Source organism: Sardina pilchardus, chromosome 2 (assembly GCF_963854185.1).
Source record: "Sardina pilchardus chromosome 2, fSarPil1.1, whole genome shotgun sequence".
Lineage (NCBI taxonomy): Eukaryota > Metazoa > Chordata > Actinopteri > Clupeiformes > Clupeidae > Sardina > Sardina pilchardus.
Genome location: NC_084995.1, coordinates 1,001,996 through 1,026,903, shown reverse-complemented (window position 1 = coordinate 1,026,903; position 24,908 = coordinate 1,001,996). Strand labels below are relative to the sequence as shown.

At 48.6% G+C, this 24,908-nt stretch overlaps 15 non-coding genes and 2 pseudogenes across 15 annotated transcripts; all 17 read right to left on the bottom strand.

The window, feature by feature from the left end:
• Positions 1-6,039: 6,039 nt before the first annotated feature.
• On the bottom strand, positions 6,040-6,253 carry LOC134075733 (U2 spliceosomal RNA; annotated as a pseudogene).
• A 2,428-nt stretch (positions 6,254-8,681) lies between these two features.
• LOC134075709 (U2 spliceosomal RNA) lies at positions 8,682-8,872 on the bottom strand. Its single transcript, XR_009938445.1, has one exon. It is a non-coding gene; the product is annotated as a U2 spliceosomal RNA (small nuclear RNA).
• Positions 8,873-9,370: 498 nt separating this feature from the next.
• On the bottom strand, positions 9,371-9,561 carry LOC134075708 (U2 spliceosomal RNA). The gene has a single exon (XR_009938444.1). It is a non-coding gene; the product is annotated as a U2 spliceosomal RNA (small nuclear RNA).
• Positions 9,562-10,038: 477 nt separating this feature from the next.
• On the bottom strand, positions 10,039-10,229 carry LOC134075707 (U2 spliceosomal RNA). The gene has a single exon (XR_009938443.1). It is a non-coding gene; the product is annotated as a U2 spliceosomal RNA (small nuclear RNA).
• A 478-nt stretch (positions 10,230-10,707) lies between these two features.
• Positions 10,708-10,898, bottom strand: LOC134075706 (U2 spliceosomal RNA). Its single transcript, XR_009938442.1, has one exon. It is a non-coding gene; the product is annotated as a U2 spliceosomal RNA (small nuclear RNA).
• Positions 10,899-11,384: 486 nt separating this feature from the next.
• Positions 11,385-11,575, bottom strand: LOC134075705 (U2 spliceosomal RNA). Its single transcript, XR_009938441.1, has one exon. It is a non-coding gene; the product is annotated as a U2 spliceosomal RNA (small nuclear RNA).
• A 466-nt stretch (positions 11,576-12,041) lies between these two features.
• LOC134075704 (U2 spliceosomal RNA) lies at positions 12,042-12,232 on the bottom strand. Its single transcript, XR_009938440.1, has one exon. It is a non-coding gene; the product is annotated as a U2 spliceosomal RNA (small nuclear RNA).
• Positions 12,233-12,698: 466 nt separating this feature from the next.
• On the bottom strand, positions 12,699-12,889 carry LOC134075702 (U2 spliceosomal RNA). Its single transcript, XR_009938438.1, has one exon. It is a non-coding gene; the product is annotated as a U2 spliceosomal RNA (small nuclear RNA).
• A 470-nt stretch (positions 12,890-13,359) lies between these two features.
• On the bottom strand, positions 13,360-13,535 carry LOC134075729 (U2 spliceosomal RNA; annotated as a pseudogene).
• Positions 13,536-19,701: 6,166 nt separating this feature from the next.
• LOC134075701 (U2 spliceosomal RNA) lies at positions 19,702-19,892 on the bottom strand. The gene has a single exon (XR_009938437.1). It is a non-coding gene; the product is annotated as a U2 spliceosomal RNA (small nuclear RNA).
• A 470-nt stretch (positions 19,893-20,362) lies between these two features.
• On the bottom strand, positions 20,363-20,553 carry LOC134075700 (U2 spliceosomal RNA). Its single transcript, XR_009938436.1, has one exon. It is a non-coding gene; the product is annotated as a U2 spliceosomal RNA (small nuclear RNA).
• A 478-nt stretch (positions 20,554-21,031) lies between these two features.
• LOC134075699 (U2 spliceosomal RNA) lies at positions 21,032-21,222 on the bottom strand. The gene has a single exon (XR_009938435.1). It is a non-coding gene; the product is annotated as a U2 spliceosomal RNA (small nuclear RNA).
• Positions 21,223-21,692: 470 nt separating this feature from the next.
• Positions 21,693-21,883, bottom strand: LOC134075698 (U2 spliceosomal RNA). The gene has a single exon (XR_009938434.1). It is a non-coding gene; the product is annotated as a U2 spliceosomal RNA (small nuclear RNA).
• Positions 21,884-22,353: 470 nt separating this feature from the next.
• On the bottom strand, positions 22,354-22,544 carry LOC134075697 (U2 spliceosomal RNA). The gene has a single exon (XR_009938433.1). It is a non-coding gene; the product is annotated as a U2 spliceosomal RNA (small nuclear RNA).
• Positions 22,545-23,014: 470 nt separating this feature from the next.
• LOC134075696 (U2 spliceosomal RNA) lies at positions 23,015-23,205 on the bottom strand. The gene has a single exon (XR_009938432.1). It is a non-coding gene; the product is annotated as a U2 spliceosomal RNA (small nuclear RNA).
• Positions 23,206-23,675: 470 nt separating this feature from the next.
• LOC134075695 (U2 spliceosomal RNA) lies at positions 23,676-23,866 on the bottom strand. Its single transcript, XR_009938431.1, has one exon. It is a non-coding gene; the product is annotated as a U2 spliceosomal RNA (small nuclear RNA).
• Positions 23,867-24,344: 478 nt separating this feature from the next.
• On the bottom strand, positions 24,345-24,535 carry LOC134075693 (U2 spliceosomal RNA). Its single transcript, XR_009938430.1, has one exon. It is a non-coding gene; the product is annotated as a U2 spliceosomal RNA (small nuclear RNA).
• Between the last annotated feature and the right edge of the window lie 373 nt (positions 24,536-24,908).

The following is a 24,908-nucleotide window of genomic DNA, read 5'->3' as shown; positions in this document are numbered from 1 at the left end:
CCATGCCAACGCTCAGATTTATAAAGACCGTCTTTGACGTGGAAAAGTGCTTATCTCCACGTCAGGTTCCAACCTGACGTACGACCATTTCCTTGTGGTAGTGCCAGGGTACTGCAAGTAATCTGAGGTCCAAATGCGATGAATTCGCAAAATTCCAAGAAGACCAACGATCTCATGTAGTTCTCTACCATATGCATGATCAATATCAGCAGAAGTTGTAAGTAGTAAGTATAGAAGTTAAAGTTTTAACTAATTCTTAAAGGTTGGAAAAGGAAAGTGAAAAAATCCTATAATATTGTATAGTGGAGGCTAAAAGTGGAGGCTAAAAGTAAGTAAACGCAGTTTATTCACCCCAGGCATTTCAACAATAGAGTTTATCAACCTCTCCAAAGACGTATTCACCTATTTCAACTTTTAACATTGAAAAAGCACACTGTATTATCTGCATTCACAATATGAACACTCATCAACACGAACCATTTAATCCACCAATCTTGAATTTTCCCCTTGGGGATCAATAAAGTATCTATCTATCTATCTATCTATCTATATAGCCTATCTATCTATCTACCTATCTAGCCTATCTATCTAATCTATCTATCTATTTTATAAACACTTGATAATATCCTCTACCATAATCAAACATATTCTGAATGCGTTATGAAACGGCGCATTACCGTGATCACAGAATTCATGGGTTACCCACTTCTTATTTTACTACTACACCCGTGCCATGCCTAGGCTATATCTTATCTATTTCATAGCATTCAAAAAAGGAGGCAGGCCATACAGTCATCTATATATTTAATGTTCCCATCGATATTGACCATAAAGTGTCCATTTACGCTTGTTTAGAAGAGGGAAATATGACTTGCGTTCATGATATTCCAAGCTCCACAACAGAAAGATAATATTATAATGTAGGCTATATATGGACAGGTATTTTTCAGCATCTTTACATCGCAAATAGACATAATCTATAGATAGATAGATAGATAGATAGATAGATATTTTATTGATCCCCAAGGGGAAATTCAAGAATTTAGTGTTAACATTCCATTCTCACGGTAATTGCATTGTTGCCTTTATCAAACGCACGCACAGGCGCATTACCGTGATCACAGAATTCATGGGTTACCCACTTTATATGAAAATATGTAAGGGATAACGGCCGACGAGGTGACCGGTTCGATGGAAATAATGGCTAGGTGGAGGTCTAGAACTCCGGCGACGTGCGAAGCACGGAGACGGAGTTACCTCCGCCGTGCCATTATTTCCATCGAACCGGTCGACCTCGAAGGCCGTTATCCCGCTTATCTCCCGTTTGTATTCATAACCTGTATATTTAGAACATAGTTTTATTCCACCGTTGCGTCCGTTAACATCGCTAAAACTGTCTTGACTGTGGGACTACTTTCCGCCACATATCAACTTTCTACTTGCAGGACAAAACTGCCGTTACTAGTTCTAAATGGATGGTTGCTATGGCCAAAAGCCAGTCGTTAGTTCTAAATGGCTGGTTGCTACGGCCAAAAGCCAGTCGTTAGTTCTATCTCTCCCGTTGTCAAGCGGGCATATCCCAGGATTCTGATTAACTTTAACTTTGAAAGATCGCTACTTTTATAGCCTACATGGCATCCAACTAGCTACAATCCACCTCCGTCATATGCTACAATGTTACTATGGTTCTGCACATCTGTATTTCAGCTTGGATGCAACGTGACAGTTCATTTCAACTTCGCAACGAGTTTGGCGAATTAATATTCAAGTGTGATACGGGAACTACTTCAAAGGTAGCAGGTTATACGAAGTTAATGGCCACCCCATCAGCCAATCAGAGAAGAGAATTCCATTGTTGAGGGAGATAAATAAAGGTAAATAGACATAATCTATCCTCTGAAAAGCAGAGTTTTGCATCTTCATAATTGCGGCCGAGTTGCAATGAGTTATAGCACGCGTCTGATTGCATAGCCTGTGTCTGATGGCAGTGCCCAAGACCAGATGGCAATACGTGGATAATAACAATTAGGATAATGCAGGCTAAAATATAAAAATATATAAAGGTAGGCCTAAAGGTCACTGGACATTCTTGAAAGTAAACAGTCGCTGACATCGATATTGCTTGAATCCCGACGCGCAGAATGAATGAAGAATGACCGGTGAACTACTTATACTATTCGCTATACAGTAAAAACATAGCCTATCCATAAACGTTTGGTCTACATGACATACAGTATCTCGCTTATAATGTAGTCCGCCGTAGGCTACATGGGCAGTATCTAACCCTGGGTCATATTGGAAACGCCATACTGTACCATAACGTATAGGCCTAAATTAGTATGATGTACTGTAGGTATTTCCGTCATAAGGTAGCCTACTATGTTCTATTACCAAAGTAAACCTACTACATTTGCCACACATTGCCTACTACATTACTGCAAGCAGAGGGAATAAAAGCAAGCAGAGGACAATGGACATGGATGCATATTTCTTTCCAGAAAGCGCTGCTTGGAAAATTATAATTAATTATTCGAACTAACAGCGCATAAACATAGGTTAACATCAGATGGCATAGGCTAGGCCTTTACAGTTTTCAATATATGTGTTTTAGGTACAACTCAGCCATTGATTGCATTAAAGCCTATGCTAATGATATTGATGAGGGGGCGTGTACAAGGCGGAGACCTAAAATCACCCGGCTGCGCACAAATTCACGTTCATTTGCGATTTATAATGGCCACATCTGCAAGAGTGGCGTAAGCACGTTTTTTTGTGCGTACGTTCGTTTCTCTGAATCACACGTACGATCATATCAGAAATTATCTAAGATCAAATGAACGATGGTTTCTACGCGATACTTTTATAAATGAGGCCCCTGGTCTTGCCGTGTCACAAACCGTTGCCAAAAAACATTAAGCAGAGAAGCCGAGCGAAAGCTAACGTCAAAACCCTTGTTACCAGGCAGAGTCAGAAGACAATTCAAGTCTTCGGCCGTAAAACCCATCGTTTGTCGAAGGAGCTTTCTGGAGAAGTCCAACCTGGACAACTCCAGAAGCTTCCCTTCTTTTTCTTTAAAGGTCCCATATTATGCTATTTTTCCAGAAGTTAAAATGGGTCTATGAGTTCCAGAAAACATGTTCCTGAAGTTGTTTGCTGGAAATAGCTTGTAGGAAAACATTATTACCCACTTATAATATCCTCTAATTCAGTCCCTTTCAGAGTGTGCCGTTTCTGCTGTACATTACATATTTATGAGCTGCTGCTCATTTAGACACGCCCCACTAATTAACTGTTAACTTGGTCATTATGTGCCCAATCAACAGATGCCTCCCACCTGGCCATCTTGGATTTGCTTCATACTTTGTCAATAATGCTAAATATTACCCAGCACCTACTGTGCAAAGTTTTAACCTTGCATCCATATTATTTTCTTTATTATAATGAATTAAATTCAACGTTATCGTCATTAGGGAGAATAAAAGTAAAAACAACAAGTAGAATATTTTCTTTTCAACATCCAAGTGTGTTTGAAGTTGGACTACTTTCATTTTCGCATGATGAGAGGCTGGTCATTTTGAAGTTGCTTTACAAATATCAATTACCTATGGAAATTCACAGCCATGTGTCAGCCACTACAATTCAAAAAGCATTGAAACAACACATGAACTAAGGAGTAATATTGAATTTTGGGAAAGAAAATTCTAGATTAATTATAGACTTTCAAGAGATCTGCTCTAACTACTATAAAGACTAAAGACATCGTAGTGATGATACTAATCATCAACAGCCTTCACTGTTATTGTCGCAAGAGTAGCTTTACATGCTAGGCTTCTCCATCATGATGACCCATCTCATAGCCACACCCACACTCACAGTTTGCATTGCCCCAACCAAACAATCATCACCCAACCAACAGAACCAGTTAAGTTACATTTTAAGATTCAAATTGTTGTTATACTGATCATTTAGATATTTGTTCATCTAAATTATATAATATAAGATGTGAAGAGCTTGTGTACAGTGGCTTGTTTATGTTGGCACACCCTCTCATCACCCTCATGAAGAAGTCTAGCATGCAATGTCAAGAGCTCCACGTCTCCTCCTGATGATTTAAATTATTGCAACTGAAGCCTGTAGGTAAATGAATGTCTGATTACAGCTATTGATGCTGACAGTCTTCACCTTCTGAACTAACTGATAACTGCGAAGTGCACGTCCCCGTACCTTTCTTAACTTTTATAAGGCTACAACAATGTTCACATCACTATTTACTTAGAACTACTTTTTCAAACGAACTTAGTTATGTCAAAATAAGACTAGGGCTTCTAAATATGCCTACGCAGACTAAATGGCATTAGCGTTCATAATGTAAACAGGTGTAAACAATCTTCAGATTCAGGTGGATTCAATCATCAATCAGATTCATTTCAATCAAAACAAAAATGTCCATGTCAACGTGGCTATTGACAGCTAGTCATCTAGCTGGCTAATCTCCAATGTAAAACGATTAGCTTGCTAGCTAACTGTAACTGTTATCTCACTTAGTTGTAAGTAATACATTTGTATTACAAGTGATGGAATTATAATTAGTCCCAAGAACACACAGATAACTCTTACACCAACCTTATTTTGTGCCTTTTATTCATGTTCAAAGATTTCGTAAGTATAAATCCTTATCCCCACTCACTTCGATGCACCTCCATTGAATTCCATTGTATGCAAAAGTTATCGAAATCTAGACGCACCCTAGCGGCAGGAATTGCAATTTGCAGAGTTTATTGAAGTGGGTCTGGCTCATTAGGCAATCCAAACGTAATCATTCCCTAAAAGGACGTGGTGGGTGGGAATATTTAAATGTTTATACTTGTGACGTGTAAAACCTTGACGATTTTGTACAGCTCACCTTGAGGGCTGAAGGCAGGATGCATTCAGAAACACCTATCTCACTCAAAACAGCATGGATCGTTTTTTTTCCAAGTTTGTATGTGTGTGGAAGCACCAGAGACACACAATAACACATCAAATCCCAGCAAAAGTGATTTTTTCATAATATGGGACCTTTAAATTTAAAACGCACACAATGGTGCCTCCGCATGCCGGCACGGGCAGCCGACATGGTGGAGGCACCACGGGCCTAACAACCTAACCTAAAACCACTAAAACTATAAATACTTAAAACAATAAATATATAAATTACCTAAAACACGCTAAAACACACTAAAAATCCCACAGACTAAAAAGGAGCTAAGCAGCGCTTACCCGGGCAAGATGTTAAACTTTAAACTCCAAGGAAAGACCGCTGCTTAGCACCTACAAGAAAAGACAATGACAAAAATTAAGACAACAAACAATACAAAACAATACAAATAATATTATACAAAAAAGCACAAAGACAATATATCTTGCTGAGAAAGGGACAAAACCACCAACATGTTAGGCCCCGCCTCCTCCCACCAGCAAGTCGACCGCGATCTTAGCCAAAATGCCGAGAAGCGATACCCCGCAACTGTACGGGGTCCGGCGGCCCCCCGGGCGGCCCCCCCGACGCTGGTACTCCGCGGAGGGGCGGGGCAAGAGAAGAACGCTGACCGCCGGATGACCGCCGGACTCGGGCGAGAGGCCTCGTGGTCTGGTCTGGCGCCTGCGCAGTCGGATTTCCTAGGAGACAGCAGACGAGAGAGTTAGTTAGTTAGTTCACCAGCCAGCCAGCCAGCCAGCCAGACAGACAGACAGACAGACAGACAGACAGACAGACAGACAGACAGACAGACAGACAGACAGACAGACAGACAGACAGACAGACAGACAGACAGATAGATAAATAAATACATACATCATTTTAAAAAAAAAAAAAAAAAAAAAAAAAAAGAGAAAAAGAGCGGGAAAACGCAACAGCGGGCGAAAAGGGTGGAGAGACCTGGGAGAGAGGGTTCTTGTGTTCTTGTGTTCTTGTGTTCTTGTGTTCTTGTGTTCTTGTGTTCTTGGGTTCTTGGGTTCTTGGGTTCTTGGGTTCTTGGGTTCTTTTCTTCAACATTCAAAGAGATGTGCACCGTTCCTGGAGTCACTGCAATACCAGGTCGATGCGTGGAGCGGACGGAGCAAGCCCCTCTTCCGTCTCCCTGTTCCAAAAATCAGATTAATATATAGTCCTCGGGTAGAGGACGTATCAGATATTAAACTGATAAGAACAGATTTTTTTTTTTTTTTCATCACAAATCTTTATTAAACCAGTCAAACACAACCAAAGAGGAAAACAGACGCAATACTCAGTACGCCAAAACAGAAAAGGTAAGTCCAAACAACCATACACCCAACCAGTGGGCAAAAACCCACACCCAACCAACAAGAAACAGACCAATCCCACAACCAACCCAGCCAAAATCCCTACCAGGGCCACCATGTGTCACATGACTTTATTGGCCCCATCACAAACCTAACAAGACAAACCCCACATCACAGACATCACATCAAATCACAAGCGCCAAAAAACTCAGGAGTCCTTCATGCCGGTCGTGGCCTTCAGGTTAGCTTCATCCCATCCCGGGAGGAGGTTGGGGGAGGAGCCACCCGCCGCCACGCCACCGCCACCTTCCGACTCCCGCCTGCCCACACCGTCTCCACCACCGTCACCACTGACGCCGCCATCCCCGCCATCAGAGCCACCACCATCGTCGTCACCAGAATCGTCGCCACCAGAATCGTCGTCACCATCGTCGCCATCCTCCGCCTGCAGGGGGCCAAACCGGTTGGCCACCCGCACCGACCCACGCACCGCCGGACTCAGCCTGTGGCGGCGCACCGGAGCTCCCGCCGGGTCGCCATCCGGCCGGGCGCGCTTCGTAGCTGCCGAGACGTAGGCAGCCATCCCCTTCACCTGAGCAGAGACAAAGTCAGCCATGTTCACCTCCGAGCCCATAGAACAATCCGACCAAGGCCCAGGCACCTCCTTAGCCACCGCTGCACCACCAGCAGCACCAGAGCCCGTCTCCCCGGCCACAGCCTGTGGGGCACCAGCCACGGTCCTAGGGGAAGACAACTTAACAACATCAACAGCCAGGGAGGGCGCTGACCGAGGAGAAGCCCCCGGGGGGGGGCCAGAGGACTCCACAGCAGCAGCACTCCTCACACTCACCACCTGCACCTCGTCAGCCGCCATCTTGGCCACATGGCCGCCCTTGGTCACCACAGCAGCCGGCCGCAGAGGAGCCACCCTGGGGGGGGGGGCAGACCTCTCCGCAGCAGCACTCTTCACACTCACCACCTGCACCTCGTCAGCCGCCATCTTGGCCACATGGTCGCCCTCGTTCACCACAGCAGCCGGCCGCAGAGGAGCCACCCCGGGGGGGGGGGCAGACTTCTCCGCAGCAGCCGAACGCATTCCCGCAGCCTCCTTCGCCGAACCTCCACCGCCCGAAGCACCAGAAGCACCCGAAGCACCCGAAGCAGCAACAGTCCTCCGCCGACCCGGGCAAGCCCGGAACAGGTGTTCCGAAGACCCACAAAGGCTGCAGGTCTTCGGGGCCGAACAGCTCGCCGCCATGTGCTCCGTGGAGTTACAATGGCGGCACCTGGTCACAGTGCAGTTCTCCTTCACATGCCCCGTCTCCCCACACTTCCAGCAACAACCAGGCCTACCGGGAACAAACAGGTATCCCCTGTCCGGGCCCAAGGCAAAGGACTGGGGAGGCGAAACCCCAGCCTTAAACCTCACCCCAAACCTCCTCCTCCCCGTCCAAAAACCCCTCGAATCATTCACTTTAGCCCCCTTCCCCACATCCAAAAAATACCTCTTCAAAAAAGCCACAATGTCCTCCTCCTCCACAAAGGGGTTAAACATATGCACAAATACATAAGTGGCCGAAGCCGCAAAAGTAACCCCCTTAAAAATACTCCAAGACATCCGCTCCCTGATCTTAACCTTCAGCCTCTCAAAAAACATGTCCGTTCTCAAAGTAACGTCAAAGGTACCTTGCGGCCGATACTCCTGAAGGCAGAGTACCTCCTGAGGCCCCTGGCCCAAGCAGTCCTCCAGCATCTTCTCCGCGAAATAATCCCGCGACACTTCCGTCCTCCGTCCAACAGGAACCACGAAACGGATCGTGTTCCGCAACATCAACGGGCCCAACGTCCCCATCGCCTTCCCGCGTGCGCGTAGATACTACACTTGATCTTAGCCAAAAGGCCGAGAAGCGATACCCCGCAACTGTACGGGGTCCGGCGGCCCCCCGGGCGACCCCCCCGACGCTGGTACTCCGCGGAGGGGCGGGGCAAGAGAAGAACGCTGACCGCCGGATGACCGCCGGACTTGGGCGAGAGGCCTCGTGGTCTGGTCTGCGTGGTCTGCGTGGTGGTCTGGCGTCTGCGCAGTCGGATTTCCTAGGAGACAGCAGACAAGAGAGTTAGTTCACCAGACAGACAGACAGACAGACAGACAGACAGACAGACAGACAGACAGACAGACAGATAAATAAATACATCATTTAAATAAAAAAAAAAAAAAAAAAAAAAAGAGAAAAAGAGCGGGAAAACGCAACAGCGGGCGAAAAGGGAGGTAGAGACCTGGGAGAGAGTGTTCTTGTGTTCTTGTGTTCTTGTGTTCTTGTGTTCTTGTGTTCTTGGGTTCTTGGGTTCTTGGGTTCTTGGGTTCTTGGGTTCTTGGGTTCTTTTCTTCAACATTCAAAGAGATGTGCACCGTTCCTGGAGTCACTGCAATACCAGGTCGATGCGTGGAGCGGACGGAGCAAGCCCCTCTTCCGTCTCCCTGTTCCAAAAATCAGATTAATATATAGTCCTCGGGTAGAGGACGTATCAGATATTAAACTGATAAGAACAGATACTACACTTGATCTTAGCCAAAAGGCCGAGAAGCGATACCCCGCAACTGTACGGGGTCCGGCGGCCCCCCGGGCGACCCCCCCGACGCTGGTACTCCGCGGAGGGGCGGGGCAAGAGAAGAACGCTGACCGCCGGATGACCGCCGGACTTGGGCGAGAGGCCTCGTGGTCTGGTCTGCGTGGTCTGCGTGGTGGTCTGGCGTCTGCACAGTCGGATTTCCTAGGAGACAGCAGACAAGAGAGTTAGTTCACCAGACAGACAGACAGACAGACAGACAGACAGACAGACAGACAGACAGACAGACAGACAGACAGACAGACACACACACATAAATAAATACATCATTTTTAAAAAAAAAAAAAAAAAAAAAAAAAAAAAAGAGAAAAAGAGCGGGAAAACGCAACAGCGGGCGAAAAGGGAGGTAGAGACCTGGGAGAGAGGGTTCTTGTGTTCTTGGGTTCTTGGGTTCTTGGGTTCTTGGGTTCTTGGGTTCTTGGGTTCTTGGGTTCTTGGGTTCTTTTCTTCAACATTCAAAGAGATGTGCACCGTTCCTGGAGTCACTGCAATACCAGGTCGATGCGTGGAGCGGACGGAGCAAGCCCCTCTTCCGTCTCCCTGTTCCAAAAATCAGATTAATATATAGTCCTCGGGTAGAGGACGTATCAGATATTAAACTGATAAGAACAGATACTACACTTGATCTTAGCCAAAAGGCCGAGAAGCGATACCCCGCAACTGTACGGGGTCCGGCGGCCCCCCGGGCGACCCCCCCGACGCTGGTACTCCGCGGAGGGGCGGGGCAAGAGAAGAACGCTGACCGCCGGATGACCGCCGGACTTGGGCGAGAGGCCTCGTGGTCTGGTCTGCGTGGTCTGCGTGGTGGTCTGGCGTCTGCACAGTCGGATTTCCTAGGAGACAGCAGACAAGAGAGTTAGTTCACCAGACAGACAGACAGACAGACAGACAGACAGACAGACAGACAGACAGACAGACAGACAGACAGACACACACACATAAATAAATACATCATTTTTAAAAAAAAAAAAAAAAAAAAAAAAAAAAAGAGAAAAAGAGCGGGAAAACGCAACAGCGGGCGAAAAGGGAGGTAGAGACCTGGGAGAGAGGGTTCTTGTGTTCTTGTGTTCTTGGGTTCTTGGGTTCTTGGGTTCTTGGGTTCTTGGGTTCTTTTCTTCAACATTCAAAGAGATGTGCACCGTTCCTGGAGTCACTGCAATACCAGGTCGATGCGTGGAGCGGACGGAGCAAGCCCCTCTTCCGTCTCCCTGTTCCAAAAATCAGATTAATATATAGTCCTCGGGTAGAGGACGTATCAGATATTAAACTGATAAGAACAGATACTACACTTGATCTTAGCCAAAAGGCCGAGAAGCGATACCCCGCAACTGTACGGGGTCCGGCGGCCCCCCGGGCGACCCCCCCGACGCTGGTACTCCGCGGAGGGGCGGGGCAAGAGAAGAACGCTGACCGCCGGATGACCGCCGGACTTGGGCGAGAGGCCTCGTGGTCTGGTCTGCGTGGTCTGCGTGGTGGTCTGGCGTCTGCACAGTCGGATTTCCTAGGAGACAGCAGACAAGAGAGTTAGTTCACCAGACAGACAGACAGACAGACAGACAGACAGACAGACAGACAGACAGACAGACAGACAGACAGACACACACACATAAATAAATACATCATTTTTAAAAAAAAAAAAAAAAAAAAAAAAAAAAAAGAGAAAAAGAGCGGGAAAACGCAACAGCGGGCGAAAAGGGAGGTAGAGACCTGGGAGAGAGGGTTCTTGTGTTCTTGTGTTCTTGGGTTCTTGGGTTCTTGGGTTCTTGGGTTCTTGGGTTCTTTTCTTCAACATTCAAAGAGATGTGCACCGTTCCTGGAGTCACTGCAATACCAGGTCGATGCGTGGAGCGGACGGAGCAAGCCCCTCTTCCGTCTCCCTGTTCCAAAAATCAGATTAATATATAGTCCTCGGGTAGAGGACGTATCAGATATTAAACTGATAAGAACAGATACTACACTTGATCTTAGCCAAAAGGCCGAGAAGCGATACCCCGCAACTGTACGGGGTCCGGCGGCCCCCCGGGCGACCCCCCCGACGCTGGTACTCCGCGGAGGGGCGGGGCAAGAGAAGAACGCTGACCGCCGGATGACCGCCGGACTTGGGCGAGAGGCCTCGTGGTCTGGTCTGCGTGGTCTGCGTGGTGGTCTGGCGTCTGCACAGTCGGATTTCCTAGGAGACAGCAGACAAGAGAGTTAGTTCACCAGACAGACAGACAGACAGACAGACAGACAGACAGACAGACAGACAGACAGACAGACAGACAGACACACACACATAAATAAATACATCATTTTTAAAAAAAAAAAAAAAAAAAAAAAAAAAAAAGAGAAAAAGAGCGGGAAAACGCAACAGCGGGCGAAAAGGGAGGTAGAGACCTGGGAGAGAGGGTTCTTGTGTTCTTGTGTTCTTGTGTTCTTGGGTTCTTGGGTTCTTGGGTTCTTGGGTTCTTGGGTTCTTTTCTTCAACATTCAAAGAGATGTGCACCGTTCCTGGAGTCACTGCAATACCAGGTCGATGCGTGGAGCGGACGGAGCAAGCCCCTCTTCCGTCTCCCTGTTCCAAAAATCAGATTAATATATAGTCCTCGGGTAGAGGACGTATCAGATATTAAACTGATAAGAACAGATACTACACTTGATCTTAGCCAAAAGGCCGAGAAGCGATACCCCTCGACCGTACGGGGTCCGGCGGCCCCCCGGGCGACTCACCAGACGCCGGTACTCCGCGGAGGGGCGGGGCAAGAGAAGAACGCTGACCGCCGGATGACCGCCGGACTCGGGCGAGAGGCCTCGTGGTCTGGTCTGGCGCCTGCGCAGTCGGATTTCCTAGGAGACAGCAGACGAGAGAGTTAGTTCCACAGACAGACAGACAGACAGACAGACAGACAGACAGACAGACAGACAGACAGACAGACAGACAGACAGACAGACAGACAGATAAATAAATACATCATTTAAAAAAAAAAAAAAAAAAAAAAAAAAAGAGAAAAAGAGCGGGAAAACGCAACAGCGGGCGAAAAGGGAGGTAGAGACCTGGGAGAGAGGGTTCTTGTGTTCTTGTGTTCTTGTGTTCTTGGGTTCTTGGGTTCTTGGGTTCTTGGGTTCTTGGGTTCTTTTCTTCAACATTCAAAGAGATGTGCACCGTTCCTGGAGTCACTGCAATACCAGGTCGATGCGTGGAGCGGACGGAGCAAGCCCCTCTTCCGTCTCCCTGTTCCAAAAATCAGATTAATATATAGTCCTCGGGTAGAGGACGTATCAGATATTAAACTGATAAGAACAGATACTACACTTGATCTTAGCCAAAAGGCCGAGAAGCGATACCCCTCGACCGTACGGGGTCCGGCGGCCCCCCGGGCGACTCACCAGACGCCGGTACTCCGCGGAGGGGCGGGGCAAGAGAAGAACGCTGACCGCCGGATGACCGCCGGACTCGGGCGAGAGGCCTCGTGGTCTGGTCTGGCGCCTGCGCAGTCGGATTTCCTAGGAGACAGCAGACGAGAGAGTTAGTTCCACAGACAGACAGACAGACAGACAGACAGACAGACAGACAGACAGACAGACAGACAGACAGACAGACAGACAGACAGACAGATAAATAAATACATCATTTAAAAAAAAAAAAAAAAAAAAAAAAAAAGAGAAAAAGAGCGGGAAAACGCAACAGCGGGCGAAAAGGGAGGTAGAGACCTGGGAGAGAGGGTTCTTGTGTTCTTGTGTTCTTGTGTTCTTGGGTTCTTGGGTTCTTGGGTTCTTGGGTTCTTGGGTTCTTTTCTTCAACATTCAAAGAGATGTGCACCGTTCCTGGAGTCACTGCAATACCAGGTCGATGCGTGGAGCGGACGGAGCAAGCCCCTCTTCCGTCTCCCTGTTCCAAAAATCAGATTAATATATAGTCCTCGGGTAGAGGACGTATCAGATATTAAACTGATAAGAACAGATACTACACTTGATCTTAGCCAAAAGGCCGAGAAGCGATACCCCTCGACCGTACGGGGTCCGGCGGCCCCCCGGGCGACTCACCAGACGCCGGTACTCCGCGGAGGGGCGGGGCAAGAGAAGAACGCTGACCGCCGGATGACCGCCGGACTCGGGCGAGAGGCCTCGTGGTCTGGTCTGGCGCCTGCGCAGTCGGATTTCCTAGGAGACAGCAGACGAGAGAGTTAGTTCCACAGACAGACAGACAGACAGACAGACAGACAGACAGACAGACAGACAGACAGACAGACAGACAGACAGACAGACAGACAGACAGATAAATAAATACATCATTTAAAAAAAAAAAAAAAAAAAAAAAAAAAGAGAAAAAGAGCGGGAAAACGCAACAGCGGGCGAAAAGGGAGGTAGAGACCTGGGAGAGAGGGTTCTTGTGTTCTTGTGTTCTTGGGTTCTTGGGTTCTTGGGTTCTTGGGTTCTTGGGTTCTTGGGTTCTTTTCTTCAACATTCAAAGAGATGTGCACCGTTCCTGGAGTCACTGCAATACCAGGTCGATGCGTGGAGCGGACGGAGCAAGCCCCTCTTCCGTCTCCCTGTTCCAAAAATCAGATTAATATATAGTCCTCGGGTAGAGGACGTATCAGATATTAAACTGATAAGAACAGATTTTTCTTTCGAAAAAAATTTATTGTCACATGGTTTCATTTAAAATACATTACATTGGTTTTTGGTTGTACATCATTTTTCCACTTGTTCTTACAGTTTTTCATTAATTTTTCATCACATGGCATTTGTTCAGTACATCACAGTTTCATGGCTTTCTTTTCATCATACATTATAGATACATTCACACATTTTTATTTCTTTTTCACAGTTTCTTTCTTTTCACACACATAAAATCATTTTCAATAAAAGTCTTTTGTGTTAAAAGGTGTCTGTGTGTGTCTGTGCAAAGTTCGTGTGTTTAAAAGTCCATGTTGGTGTAAAAAAGATGTTAAAAAATCCATGCTTCCAGAGTGGTAAAAACCAGTAAAATGTAGTAAAAGTCCAATTAAAATGTCTCCGTCGTGCAGGACCAGGGTGAGCCACTATCAAGAGGCTCCACCCAGCTCCCCAGAAGAGCGAGGCAAGCGCGGATGCGCCCAGAGGAGGTCCTCCCCTCCGCCCGCTGCTCCGTCCCGTGGTGTTGACTGTGGGGGTGCGTCGGCGGGAGCCAGTAGCCGTGGTGGGGGCTGGGACCTTCCTGCGTGTGACCCCGGCCCCCTCCGAATGGCGTCGTGCGGCGCCTCCTGCCGCGTAGCTGTAACCATCCGCCGTAACGCTGGCAGGGGCACCGACACGCGCTTCCCCACCAGCAGGTTCCGGGAGGCCCACAAAGCGGCTTTGATGCTGTTGAGGGTGAGCCAGAGCGCTGCGAAGTCGGCGGATGGGATGGTGGCGCCCTGGCCCACCCCGCTTGCCGCTAGCCGGTAGCTCAGCGCGGGGCCTCCCCCCGCTGGCAGGCTCGGGTGTAGCAGGGGGCCGGTATCGGCCCACAGGTCCCTCGCCTCCCTGCACTCCCAGAGCAGGTGCCTCACGGTCTCCGGGTGGCCGCAACCGGGCCGTGGGCAGGTGGCGGTCCGGGCCATGCCCCGGGAGTGCATCACGGCTCTGACCGGGAGGACCTCGTGGAGCGCCATCCACGCCAGATCCTTCAGCTTGTTCTGGAGAGCCGGGTGGGCTGCGTTCCGCCAAGCCTGTTGGGCCTCACTCGAAGTGAGGCCGGGAACGGGGCTCACTGTTTCCCGGTCCTGCACAAGGGAGACAAGAGATTTAGCGTTCGTTAAAATTGTGACATCCTGCCCCTCCATGTCAAATTTGACTAAAAACTTTTTGATAAAACCATATTGCGGGGGCAGGTTAAAAGCAGTTGGACGTCTAAGATCTTGGGTTAAAATCCGGAGCTTTCTCAGGTACGACCCCATCCAGAAGCGGGCTAGGGCCGCGGTCTTGTTGTCCCTGGATGGGGCCGTCGCGTAACGGATGTGGAGGGCGGTGAAATGAGCTCCTAAAAACAGGTGGGGGTCTGGGAGGGCTTTTCCTCCATTCTCCTTCCTCTTCTTCACTGTTTCTCTTTTCAGCCTCTCCCACTTGGACCCCCACATGAAATAAAACACCGCTCTCTCCACACCTACGAGAAAGCTCCTGGGGGGACTAAAAACAGAGGACAACAATAAAAACAGGGGTAAAATCACGGCTTTAAAAATTAAAACCTTGCCTTCCATTGTCAGTCCTCTAAGTCCCCAGAACCCCAGTCGCTGTCTAACTTTCCCTAGCACGTCAGTCCAGTTCCCACGTCCACCACCCTCTTCGTCAAATTTAATACCTAAAATCTTGATGTCTTTTTGTTTAAAATTGACTGCCAAATTTAGTCGCACGTCACCCCACGGCCCAAAGAGCTGGGCCTCGGACTTGCTCCTGTTGAGCTTGGCGCCCGAGGCCCTTCCGTACCAGTCAGTCAAGTCGAGTGCTCTTTGGGCCGATAAAACGTCGGTAAATAAAAGGGTCACGTCGTCCATGTACAGTGTACAAGTCGCCGTCAGTCCACCTGGCAAGTCAAGTCCTTTGATCCATTTGTCCCTTCTCAAGATCTGTGCCAGCGGCTCGATGCAAGCAACGAACAGGAGTGGGGATAACGGACACCCCTGGCGGACGCCAGAGCGAATGTTGATCGCTTTTGTTAGGTGCCCATTTACTCTAATCTGGCTGTATATGTCCGTATACAGCATGCCCACCCACTTTACAAACCTCCCTGGGAAGCCCATTTTTTGCAGTACCTTTAAAAGGTACTGGTGCGAGACCCGATCAAAAGCTTTCTCAAAGTCTAAATTTAGGACTAGAAGCCGAATATTTCTGTCTCTCGCAAAACAGATGGCGTCACGGACCAGCACTAGGCTGTCCGTGATCCTCCTTCCAGGGACGGCACAGACTTGATCCGGGTGGATCACGTCCTCTAAAACAGTTGACATGCGTCTTGATAAAATCCTACTAAAAAGTTTGCAGTCAACATTTAAAAGCGTGATCGGTCTCCAGTTTGTAATGTCATGTCTGTCACCTTTCTTGTAAAGTAATGACACTATCCCTACTCTAAAGCTGTCAGGGAGTCTCCTGAGTCCGTCAAATTCTTTAAAAACTGTCAGTAGGTCGTGTGCTAAAAGGTCATAAAAGGTTCTATAAAACTCTAGGGGAAGCCCGTCCGCTCCCGGGGCCTTCCCCTGTTTAAAACCTTTAAGACCATTAAAAATTTCTAAAAGAGTAAAATCCTCTTTTAAAAGCACACTGTCTTCAAGGGTTTTGTCTAAAAGGTGTAAAACTTCCTGGAGGGTATCTTCATGTATATTTTTAAAATCATATAACTCACCATAAAATCTCTCTGTCACCTCTAAAATTTCTTGGGTTTTATTAAAAACAACATCGTTTTCTTTAAAACCGGTGATCAGAGGACTTTGGGACATGATTTTCTTAAAAAAATATTTCGTACATTTTTCCCCCTCTTCCACCTCCCTCTCCCTACTTCTTAAAATAAAGCCCTTGCTCTTTATTTCCATTAAAACCGACATTTCTTTTTTAACTTCTTTTATTTCTTCGCTAAAATCAAAACCTTGGTTTAAAAGGTTAAAATATCTTTGTAGTCTTTTTTGCAGCCCCATCATGCGCCTACCCTCTCTCTCTTTCTTTCTTTTTCCTTTTTGTCTAAAAAACGTCTTGGTCCGTCCCTTCACCATCTCCCACCATTGTGCTCGTGTGTCGTACAGGTCTTGGAGGGTCTGCCAGAGGCTAAACTGCTCCCTGTATTCTCTAACTATCTCCTCATCTTCCAACAGGGAGCAGTTCAGCCTCCACAGCCCTCCCCCTACCGTCGCACCTGTGGGGAGTGAAAGGGTGCAAGAGAGCATGCAGTGATCTGAGAAAAAGACAGGGGTAATTGTAGCATCCGTAGGCGGGCAGTCTCTTGTAAAAACAAAGTCGATACGGGAGGCACGGGCGCCGTCACCACTGAACCAGGTGAAGCCCTCCTCCCGTGGATGCAGTTTTCTAAAACAGTCGACTAAGTTAAAATCCCTAACTACATTCTTTAAAACCACGGACGTCTTATCTAACTTAAAATCCTCCCCTACCTTTTTTCTATCTTTTGTGCTTAAAACACAATTAAAATCCCCTCCGACAACTAGGGGAGCCCTCCCTAGCATGTGGGGCTGCAAGTCTTCAAACAGGTCATGTCGGTCATTTTTATCGTTAAAACCATACACGTTAAGAATATTAAAATCCCTGTCTAAAACGGTCAAGTGGGTTAAAAGGGCCCGCCCGGGTTTCACCACCGTGCTGCCCTTCAACAAGATGTGCGGGTTTTTGATTAAAATGGCGACCCCGTCCGCTCTGTTGGAGTTTGAACCACTCCAAACAGAGGGTCCCGGGGTCCACATCTGTTCCCACTTCCTATAATGTGGTAAAAAAGGCAAGGAGCACTCTTGCAGCAGAAATACATCTGCTTTAAGAGTGCTCAGCAGGGATAAAATACTCTGTGCTCTCACTTGAGTCTTCACGCTTCGGACATTGATGGTGGAAATTGTGAGACTCATGAGCAGTATGGTTAAGAACATGACTGTATTAAAAGACTACAAATTATCATTAAAACAAGTGGAGATCAAGTACTGATCTCCTGTGACACCAGTTCCTCCTTGATCACCAATGGTTGGGTTAGATCAGGAGGTTCACTGGTGTCTCCTTCCTCTGACTCGGCAGAGAGAGCCTCTTGCCTTGTCAGAGGAGTAGATGTTTCTAGCGTTCCACTCAAAGTAGGTGCCTCATCGGAGCTATCGAATAGTCTGTTCAGGTCTTCTGATGCAGAACTACCTGACGACCCTCGATGTTTCTTCTGAGTCATTTCTGACTCAGGAGAAGTCCTCGGCCTCTTTGAGTGTTGTGCACTGGAGAGTGAAGCAGTGGTATCACTCCCCTCAGAGGCCACACTCACCTCACCTAGGGTTGAGGAGGGCGGAGCTTCCCGCTCCTGCTCTGGCTCCTCTTCCACCAGGGAGGGTGTGGCCTCCGGATCATGGTCTGACTCTGCCTGAGAGTTAGCTTCGCCCGTAGCCGCCTGGCTAACCCCTGAAGCCGGCAGGAGGTTTCCCTCCAAGACTTCAGGGGCCGCCCTTTCCTCCATTTCGCCCATCTTTTCCTGTTCTTCCACCCGGCCATGCGGCCGGGCGGCCATGGCGGCCATTTTGCTAGCTTTTAGCTTGTTGGCAAACGAATTTGGGCAATCTCTGTAGAGATGGGATTTGTCTCCACAGAGGTTACACTTTCTGCCATTGGTGCATTCTTCGAAAAGATGCCCAATTTCTCTGCACTTCCTACAAACTGTTTCTTGGCATGCTTCGGCTAGGTGCCCAAACTGGTTGCACTTGCGACACAGTTTGGGCATCCCTTGGTAGTGGATGTAGCCCCTGTTCTCCCCCAACACAATCATGGACGGTATCAGACGGAGGCCTTGGTAGCCGCTCGGGTCTTCCTGTTGTTTAACAGGAACTCGCCACGAGCAGTTCCAAATGCCATCCTCGTCTAACACCTTGACAGGTGGGCTACGAACTGAGCAGTATCTTGCCAGCCATGTACTAATGTCTTCTCCAGTTACCGTTTCATTAAACAGTCTGACAATCACCACTTTCTGTGAATTGTCAGAAAGTTTCTCAACTTCAAACATGGAGAACTGGTCTTGCCGTGTCACAAACCGTTGCCAAAACACATTAAGCAGAGAAGCCGAGCGAAAGCTAACGTCAAAACCCTTGTTACCAGGCAGAGTCAGAAGACAATTCAAGTCTTCGGCCGTAAAACCCATCGTTTGTCGAAGGAGCTTTCTGGAGAAGTCCAACCTGGACAACTCCAGAAGCTTCCCTTCTTTTTCTTTAAATTTAAAACGCACACAATGGTGCCTCCGCATGCCGGCACGGGCAGCCGACATGGTGGAGGCACCACGGGCCTAACAACCTAACCTAAAACCACTAAAACTATAAATACTTAAAACAATAAATATATAAATTACCTAAAACACGCTAAAACACACTAAAAATCCCACAGACTAAAAAGGAGCTAAGCAGCGCTTACCCGGGCAAGATGTTAAACTTTAAACTCCAAGGAAAGACCGCTGCTTAGCACCTACAAGAAAAGACAAGGACAAAAATTAAGACAACAAACAATACAAAATGATACAAATAATATTATACAAAAAAAGCACAAAGACAATGTAACTTGCTAACAAAAGGGAGCAAAACCACCAAAAGGTTAGGCCCCGCCTCCTCCCACCAGCAAGTCGACCGCGATCTTAGCCAAAAGGCCGAGAAGCGATACCCCTCGACCGTACGGGGTCCGGCGGCCCCCCGGGCGACTCACCAGACGCCGGTACTCCGCGGAGGGGCGGGGCAAGAGAAGAACGCTGACCGCCGGATGACCGCCGGACTCGGGCGAGAGGCCTCGTGGTCTGGTCTGGCGCCTGCGCAGTCGGATTTCCTAGGAGACAGCAGACGAGAGAGTTAGTTCCACAGACAGACAGACAGACAGACAGACAGACAGACAGACAGACAGACAGACAGACAGACAGACAGACAGACAGACAGACAGACAGATAAATAAATACATCATTTAAAAAAAAAAAAAAAAAAAAAAAAAAAGAGAAAAAGAGCGGGAAAACGCAACAGCGGGCGAAAAGGGAGGTAGAGACCTGGGAGAGAGGGTTCTTGTGTTCTTGTGTTCTTGTGTTCTTGGGTTCTTGGGTTCTTGGGTTCTTGGGTTCTTGGGTTCTTTTCTTCAACATTCAAAGAGATGTGCACCGTTCCTGGAGTCACTGCAATACCAGGTCGATGCGTGGAGCGGACGGAGCAAGCCCCTCTTCCGTCTCCCTGTTCCAAAAATCAGATTAATATATAGTCCTCGGGTAGAGGACGTATCAGATATTAAACTGATAAGAACAGATACTACACTTGATCTTAGCCAAAAGGCCGAGAAGCGATACCCCTCGACCGTACGGGGTCCGGCGGCCCCCCGGGCGACTCACCAGACGCCGGTACTCCGCGGAGGGGCGGGGCAAGAGAAGAACGCTGACCGCCGGATGACCGCCGGACTCGGGCGAGAGGCCTCGTGGTCTGGTCTGGCGCCTGCGCAGTCGGATTTCCTAGGAGACAGCAGACGAGAGAGTTAGTTCCACAGACAGACAGACAGACAGACAGACAGACAGACAGACAGACAGACAGACAGACAGACAGACAGACAGACAGACAGACAGACAGATAAATAAATACATCATTTAAAAAAAAAAAAAAAAAAAAAAAAAAAGAGAAAAAGAGCGGGAAAACGCAACAGCGGGCGAAAAGGGAGGTAGAGACCTGGGAGAGAGGGTTCTTGTGTTCTTGTGTTCTTGTGTTCTTGGGTTCTTGGGTTCTTGGGTTCTTGGGTTCTTGGGTTCTTTTCTTCAACATTCAAAGAGATGTGCACCGTTCCTGGAGTCACTGCAATACCAGGTCGATGCGTGGAGCGGACGGAGCAAGCCCCTCTTCCGTCTCCCTGTTCCAAAAATCAGATTAATATATAGTCCTCGGGTAGAGGACGTATCAGATATTAAACTGATAAGAACAGATACTACACTTGATCTTAGCCAAAAGGCCGAGAAGCGATACCCCTCGACCGTACGGGGTCCGGCGGCCCCCCGGGCGACTCACCAGACGCCGGTACTCCGCGGAGGGGCGGGGCAAGAGAAGAACGCTGACCGCCGGATGACCGCCGGACTCGGGCGAGAGGCCTCGTGGTCTGGTCTGGCGCCTGCGCAGTCGGATTTCCTAGGAGACAGCAGACGAGAGAGTTAGTTCCACAGACAGACAGACAGACAGACAGACAGACAGACAGACAGACAGACAGACAGACAGACAGACAGACAGACAGACAGACAGACAGATAAATAAATACATCATTTAAAAAAAAAAAAAAAAAAAAAAAAAAAGAGAAAAAGAGCGGGAAAACGCAACAGCGGGCGAAAAGGGAGGTAGAGACCTGGGAGAGAGGGTTCTTGTGTTCTTGTGTTCTTGGGTTCTTGGGTTCTTGGGTTCTTGGGTTCTTGGGTTCTTGGGTTCTTGGGTTCTTTTCTTCAACATTCAAAGAGATGTGCACCGTTCCTGGAGTCACTGCAATACCAGGTCGATGCGTGGAGCGGACGGAGCAAGCCCCTCTTCCGTCTCCCTGTTCCAAAAATCAGATTAATATATAGTCCTCGGGTAGAGGACGTATCAGATATTAAACTGATAAGAACAGATACTACACTTGATCTTAGCCAAAAGGCCGAGAAGCGATACCCCTCGACCGTACGGGGTCCGGCGGCCCCCCGGGCGACTCACCAGACGCCGGTACTCCGCGGAGGGGCGGGGCAAGAGAAGAACGCTGACCGCCGGATGACCGCCGGACTCGGGCGAGAGGCCTCGTGGTCTGGTCTGGCGCCTGCGCAGTCGGATTTCCTAGGAGACAGCAGACGAGAGAGTTAGTTCCACAGACAGACAGACAGACAGACAGACAGACAGACAGACAGACAGACAGACAGACAGACAGACAGACAGACAGACAGACAGACAGATAAATAAATACATCATTTAAAAAAAAAAAAAAAAAAAAAAAAAAAGAGAAAAAGAGCGGGAAAACGCAACAGCGGGCGAAAAGGGAGGTAGAGACCTGGGAGAGAGGGTTCTTGTGTTCTTGTGTTCTTGTGTTCTTGGGTTCTTGGGTTCTTGGGTTCTTGGGTTCTTGGGTTCTTTTCTTCAACATTCAAAGAGATGTGCACCGTTCCTGGAGTCACTGCAATACCAGGTCGATGCGTGGAGCGGACGGAGCAAGCCCCTCTTCCGTCTCCCTGTTCCAAAAATCAGATTAATATATAGTCCTCGGGTAGAGGACGTATCAGATATTAAACTGATAAGAACAGATACTACACTTGATCTTAGCCAAAAGGCCGAGAAGCGATACCCCTCGACCGTACGGGGTCCGGCGGCCCCCCGGGCGACTCACCAGACGCCGGTACTCCGCGGAGGGGCGGGGCAAGAGAAGAACGCTGACCGCCGGATGACCGCCGGACTCGGGCGAGAGGCCTCGTGGTCTGGTCTGGCGCCTGCGCAGTCGGATTTCCTAGGAGACAGCAGACGAGAGAGTTAGTTCCACAGACAGACAGACAGACAGACAGACAGACAGACAGACAGACAGACAGACAGACAGACAGACAGACAGACAGACAGACAGACAGATAAATAAATACATCATTTAAAAAAAAAAAAAAAAAAAAAAAAAAAGAGAAAAAGAGCGGGAAAACGCAACAGCGGGCGAAAAGGGAGGTAGAGACCTGGGAGAGAGGGTTCTTGTGTTCTTGTGTTCTTGTGTTCTTGGGTTCTTGGGTTCTTGGGTTCTTGGGTTCTTGGGTTCTTTTCTTCAACATTCAAAGAGATGTGCACCGTTCCTGGAGTCACTGCAATACCAGGTCGATGCGTGGAGCGGACGGAGCAAGCCCCTCTTCCGTCTCCCTGTTCCAAAAATCAGATTAATATATAGTCCTCGGGTAGAGGACGTATCAGATATTAAACTGATAAGAACAGATACTACACTTGATCTTAGCCAAAAGGCCGAGAAGCGATACCCCTCGACCGTACGGGGTCCGGCGGCCCCCCGGGCGACTCACCAGACGCCGGTACTCCGCGGAGGGGCGGGGCAAGAGAAGAACGCTGACCGCCGGATGACCGCCGGACTCGGGCGAGAGGCCTCGTGGTCTGGTCTGGCGCCTGCGCAGTCGGATTTCCTAGGAGACAGCAGACGAGAGAGTTAGTTCCACAGACAGACAGACAGACAGACAGACAGACAGACAGACAGACAGACAGACAGACAGACAGACAGACAGACAGACAGACAGACAGATAAATAAATACATCATTTAAAAAAAAAAAAAAAAAAAAAAAAAAAGAGAAAAAGAGCGGGAAAACGCAACAGCGGGCGAAAAGGGAGGTAGAGACCTGGGAGAGAGGGTTCTTGTGTTCTTGTGTTCTTGTGTTCTTGGGTTCTTGGGTTCTTGGGTTCTTGGGTTCTTGGGTTCTTTTCTTCAACATTCAAAGAGATGTGCACCGTTCCTGGAGTCACTGCAATACCAGGTCGATGCGTGGAGCGGACGGAGCAAGCCCCTCTTCCGTCTCCCTGTTCCAAAAATCAGATTAATATATAGTCCTCGGGTAGAGGACGTATCAGATATTAAACTGATAAGAACAGATACTACACTTGATCTTAGCCAAAAGGCCGAGAAGCGATACCCCTCGACCGTACGGGGTCCGGCGGCCCCCCGGGCGACTCACCAGACGCCGGTACTCCGCGGAGGGGCGGGGCAAGAGAAGAACGCTGACCGCCGGATGACCGCCGGACTCGGGCGAGAGGCCTCGTGGTCTGGTCTGGCGCCTGCGCAGTCGGATTTCCTAGGAGACAGCAGACGAGAGAGTTAGTTCCACAGACAGACAGACAGACAGACAGACAGACAGACAGACAGACAGACAGACAGACAGACAGACAGACAGACAGACAGACAGACAGATAAATAAATACATCATTTAAAAAAAAAAAAAAAAAAAAAAAAAAAGAGAAAAAGAGCGGGAAAACGCAACAGCGGGCGAAAAGGGAGGTAGAGACCTGGGAGAGAGGGTTCTTGTGTTCTTGTGTTCTTGTGTTCTTGGGTTCTTGGGTTCTTGGGTTCTTGGGTTCTTGGGTTCTTTTCTTCAACATTCAAAGAGATGTGCACCGTTCCTGGAGTCACTGCAATACCAGGTCGATGCGTGGAGCGGACGGAGCAAGCCCCTCTTCCGTCTCCCTGTTCCAAAAATCAGATTAATATATAGTCCTCGGGTAGAGGACGTATCAGATATTAAACTGATAAGAACAGATACTACACTTGATCTTAGCCAAAAGGCCGAGAAGCGATACCCCTCGACCGTACGGGGTCCGGCGGCCCCCCGGGCGACTCACCAGACGCCGGTACTCCGCGGAGGGGCGGGGCAAGAGAAGAACGCTGACCGCCGGATGACCGCCGGACTCGGGCGAGAGGCCTCGTGGTCTGGTCTGGCGCCTGCGCAGTCGGATTTCCTAGGAGACAGCAGACGAGAGAGTTAGTTCCACAGACAGACAGACAGACAGACAGACAGACAGACAGACAGACAGACAGACAGACAGACAGACAGACAGACAGACAGACAGACAGATAAATAAATACATCATTTAAAAAAAAAAAAAAAAAAAAAAAAAAAGAGAAAAAGAGCGGGAAAACGCAACAGCGGGCGAAAAGGGAGGTAGAGACCTGGGAGAGAGGGTTCTTGTGTTCTTGTGTTCTTGGGTTCTTGGGTTCTTGGGTTCTTGGGTTCTTGGGTTCTTGGGTTCTTGGGTTCTTTTCTTCAACATTCAAAGAGATGTGCACCGTTCCTGGAGTCACTGCAATACCAGGTCGATGCGTGGAGCGGACGGAGCAAGCCCCTCTTCCGTCTCCCTGTTCCAAAAATCAGATTAATATATAGTCCTCGGGTAGAGGACGTATCAGATATTAAACTGATAAGAACAGATACTACACTTGATCTTAGCCAAAAGGCCGAGAAGCGATACCCCTCGACCGTACGGGGTCCGGCGGCCCCCCGGGCGACTCACCAGACGCCGGTACTCCGCGGAGGGGCGGGGCAAGAGAAGAACGCTGACCGCCGGATGACCGCCGGACTCGGGCGAGAGGCCTCGTGGTCTGGTCTGGCGCCTGCGCAGTCGGATTTCCTAGGAGACAGCAGACGAGAGAGTTAGTTCCACAGACAGACAGACAGACAGACAGACAGACAGACAGACAGACAGACAGACAGACAGACAGACAGACAGACAGACAGACAGACAGATAAATAAATACATCATTTAAAAAAAAAAAAAAAAAAAAAAAAAAAGAGAAAAAGAGCGGGAAAACGCAACAGCGGGCGAAAAGGGAGGTAGAGACC